Raw genomic sequence first — 4,959 nt, forward strand, 5'->3', positions numbered from 1 at the left:
GTTCTGGAGGTCACGTTACATGACTATGACGAACCTACGAACTATGAGGAAGCGATGATGAGCCCAGATTCCGCAAAATGGCTTGAGGCCATGAAATCTGAGATGGGATCCATGTATGAGAACAAAGTGTGGACTTTGGTTGACTTGCCCGATGATCGGCTAGCCAAAGAAATTAAATGGATCTTCAAGAGGAAGACGGACGCTTATAGTAGTGTTACCATCTACAAAGCTAGACTTGTCGAAAAAAGGTTTGGACAAAGTTCAAGGTGTTGACTACGATGAGATTTTCTCACTCGTAGCGATGCTTAAAGTCTGTCAGAATCATGCTAGAAAAATTGCCACATTTTATGAAATCTGGCAAATGGATGTCAAAACTACATTCCTTCATGGATTTCTTAAAGAAGAAGTTGTATATGATGCAACCAGAAGATTTTATCGATCCTAAAGGTGCTAACAAAATGTGCAAGCTCCAGCGATCCATCTATGGACTGGTACAAGCGTCTCAGAGTTGGAATATACGCTTTGATGAGTTGATCAAAGCATATAGTTTTATACAGACTTGCGGTGAAGCTTGTATTTACAAGAAAGTGAGTGGGAGCACTACAACGTTTCTGATAAGTATATGTGAATGACACATATTGTTGATCAGAAATAATGTAGAATTTTCTGGAAAGCATAAAGGAGTATTTGAAAGGAGTTTTTCAAAGAAAGACCTCGGTGAAGCTGCTTACATATTGAGCATCAAGATCTATAGAGATAGATCAAGATGCTTGATAAGTTTTTTCAATGAGTACATACCTTGACAAGATTTTGAAGTAGTTCAAAATGGAACAGTCAAAGAACGAGTTCTTGCCTGTGTTACAAGGTGTGAAATTGAGTAAGACTCAAAACCCGACCACGACAGAAGATAGAAAGAGAATGAAAGTCATTCCCCATGCCTCAGCCATAGGTTCCATAAAGTATGCCATGATGTATACCAGATCTATTATATACCCTACACTGTTTTTGTAAAGGGAGTACAATATTGATCTAGGAATAGATCACTGGACATTGGTCAAAATTATCCTTAGAAGACTAAGGAAATATTTCTCGATTATGGAGGTAATAAAGAGTTTGTCGTAAAAACTTACGTCGATGCAAGCTTTGACACCAATCTGGATGACTCTGAGTCTCGATCTGGGTACATATTGAAAGTGGGAGCAATTAGCTAGAGTAGCTCCATGCAGAGTATTGTAGACATAGAATATTTGCAAAATACATATGGCTCTGAATGTGGCAGACCCGTTGACTAAACTTATCTCACAAGGAAAACATGATCACACCTTAGTACTCTTTGGGTGCTAATCACATAGCGATGTGAACTGGATTATTGACTCTAGTAAACCCTTTGGGTGTTGGTCACATGACGAGTTGAACTATGGGTGTTAATCACATGGTGATGTGAACTATTGGTGTTAAATCACATGGCGATGTGAACTAGATTATTGACTCTAGTGCAAGTGGGAGATTGAAGGAAATATGCCCTAGAGGCAATAATAAAGTTATTATTTATTTCCTTATTTCATGATAAATGTTTATTATTCATGCTAGAATTGTATTAAGCGGAAACTTGATACATGTGTGAATACATAGACAAACATAGTGTCACTAGTATGCCTCTACTTGACTAGCTCGTTGATCAAAGATGGTTGAGTTTCCTAGCCATAGACATGAGTTGTCATTTGATTACCGGGATCACATCATTAGGAGAATGATGTGATTGACTTGACCCATTCCGTTAGCTTAGCACTTGATTGTTTAGTATGTTGCTATTGCTTTCTTCATGACTTATACATGTTCCTATGACTATGAGATTATGCAATTCCTGTTTACGGGAGGAACACTTTGTGTGCTACCAAACGTTACCACGTAACTGGGTGATTATAAAGGTGCTCCATAGGTGTCTCCGAAGGTACTTGTTGGGTTGGCGTATTTCGAGATTAGGATTTGTCACTCCGATTGTCGGAGAGCTATCTCTGGGCCCACTCGGTAATGCACATCACTATAAGCCTTGCAAGTATTGTAACTAATGAGTTAGTTGCGGGATGATGTATTACGGAACGAGTAAAGAGACTTGCCGGTAATGAGGTTGAACTAGGTATTGAGATACCGACGATCGAATCTCCGGCAAGTAACATACCGATGACAAAGGGAACAACGTATGCTGTTATGTGGTTTGACTGATAAAGTTCTTCATAGAATATGTAAGAGCCAATATGAGCATCCAGGTTCCGCTATTGGTTATTGACTGGAGATATGTCTCGGTCATGTCTACATAGTTCTCGAACCCGTAGGGTCCGCACGCTTAAAGTTCAATGACGGTTATATTATGAGTTTATGTGTTTTGATGTACCGAAGGTAGATCGGAGTCCCAGATGTGATCACGGACCTGACGAGGAGTCTCGAAATAGTCGAGACATAAAGATTGATATATTGGAAGCCTATATTTGGATATCGGAAGTGTTCCGGGTGAAATCGGGATTTTACCAGAGTACCGGGGGTTACCGGAACCCCCCCAGGGGTTTAATGGGCCAAGATGGGCCTTAGTGGAGAAAAGGTGGGGCGGCCAGGGCAGGCCGCGCCCCCCTCCCCCTCTAGTCTGAATTGGACAAGGAGGGGGGCGCCCCCTTTCCTTCCTCTCTCCCGCCTCCTTCCCCCTTCTCCTACTCCAACTAGGAAAGGAGGGAGTGGGAGTAGGACTCCTCCCTGGCGCGCCTCCTCCTGGCCGGCCGCCTCTCCCCCCTTGCTCCTTTATATACGGGGGCAGGGGGCAGCTCTAGAAACAACAATTGATCCTTGGATCTCTTAGCCGTGTGCGGTGCCCCGCTCCACCATAGTCCACCTCGATAATATCGTAGCGGTGCTTAGGCGATGCCCTGCGTCGGTAGAACATCATCATCGTCACCACACCGTCGTGCTGATGGAACTCTCCCTCAAAGCTCGGCTGGATTGGAGTTTGAGGGACGTCATCGAGCTGAACGTGTGCTGAACTTGGAGGTGCCGTATGTTCGGTACTTAGATCAGTCGGATCATGAAGACGTACGACTACATCAACCGCGTTGTGCTAACGCTTCCGCTTTCGGCCTATGAGGGTACGTGGACACACTCTCCCCTCTCGTTGCTATGCATCACCATGATCTTGGGTGTGCATAGGAATATTTTTGAAATTACTACGTTCCCCAACACTTTTCCCTAGAACCAAATCAACTATCCCACATCTATCCTAAAAATAATAATACCCCACGTCCTATTAACTCATCAAATTAAAATGATATTTCATTTCGTAAATTGAAAGTTCTTACAAAATAATAATAATAATTGTTTATATATAACTTGGCAAGTTAACTGCTAGTCATTGCGTACATAAGCTTGCAAAGATTTTACTGACCAATGTAGTAATAGACGTGCAATCATGTGTTTATGTTTTTATAACATTTCTCCGTCCAGCTCAACATGATATTTTCACCCAACCCACCAAGTCTGCAGATTTCGAGAAAAATGCAAATGGGCTTTAAGTTCTACCATAATATATAAACAGGCTGCATAGATGCTACATCATTGTTTCATCCAGCCCACCAAATGGACTAAAAAACCAAATGGACTGGCTGACATGTGGGCTAGTAGGTCGAAGCCTAAGCACTTTCGCAAAAAAATACAAGGGTCGAAGCCTAAGCAAGGCGTTGGATTTACATCCAACGGCCAACATTCTTCTTCATTCTCTCGTCTTCTTCCCCCAGCGCTGTCGGGACCGTCTGCTCCAGTCTCCAACATCCAACGGTGCTGTTTTGCGCGCCTCGCAGCGAAACGCTACCCCACCGACGGCCAGGCCATCCCTCCACTCCTCCGCACCTCCTGTTATTTCGAGTGTAGGCCCACCCCGCACACGAACCAGTCAAGTTTCCCACTCCGCTTCGTCTGCGACTTCAATACCGCGTCCTCCCCATCTTCGGGGCATTCCAGTCTGGGGCCTCGCCGTCGTCCACCAGCTTGGTGCGGGGTGTGGTCAACGTGGTCAACAAAAGAGAGTCATCGGAAGATGACTGTAGGTGGAGAGGCTGACAGTGGGGACGCACCACGCCCATGGACGCATGCATGCAACTGTATCCTTTTTACACTAAAAATAATGTTTTCTCCGCCTAACAGCTGGGACCCACCAGCTACATCTTCGCATGCAAGGAAGTGTGTCCTTATTACGGGGACCAAAAATGATTCTTCCCCCTGACAGCTGGGACCCACCAGCTATATCTTCGCACGCAGGAAAGTGCGTCCTTATCCTCCCTGACAGCTAGGACCCACCCGGTCGAAGCATATGTAGCGTTGTCTGTGTACATACCGGTCGATCGGTCTATCTGCCATGATGAACCGTGGCCGAGTAAGGAGCGGTAGCAGTCCAGGTAGTCCAGTCAAAACCGTGTACATGTACGTACAGCCAGATGCCAAAAAATACGGCCACGAACGTACATACGAGCGGGGTCTCGTACGCGTACTCGCGCATACGTACGACCAGGGCTTGTGTACATGGAGAAGCCACGGACGGCAGCAACGGCGTCCTGTTCATCAGAAGCAAACCGGCTGGGTCTGAACGGAGAAACTGTGTCATTTTCATGGGGAGGCAACGGAATGCGCTGTGTTCATCGGGAGGCAACGGAATACGTCGTGTTCATCGGGAGCCAACCGACTTGGATGGAACAGCCGAAATGAGGTCTGGCGTACCGCAGAATGGAGGAAACGGGCCTTCTGTTCGGCCGTGTACGGTTGAAACGGGGTCCTGTTCACCGGGAAGGGTCTGGTGTACCGCAAAACGGAGGAAACGGACTAGTGTTGGAGCGCCTACGATCGAAACGGGGTCTTGTTGATCGGGAGGGGTGTGGCGTACCACAAAATGGGACTCTACGGGATATTGTTCATCCACCGTCGACT

This window comes from Aegilops tauschii, chromosome 1, assembly GCF_002575655.3.
Source record: "Aegilops tauschii subsp. strangulata cultivar AL8/78 chromosome 1, Aet v6.0, whole genome shotgun sequence".
NCBI lineage: Eukaryota > Viridiplantae > Streptophyta > Magnoliopsida > Poales > Poaceae > Aegilops > Aegilops tauschii.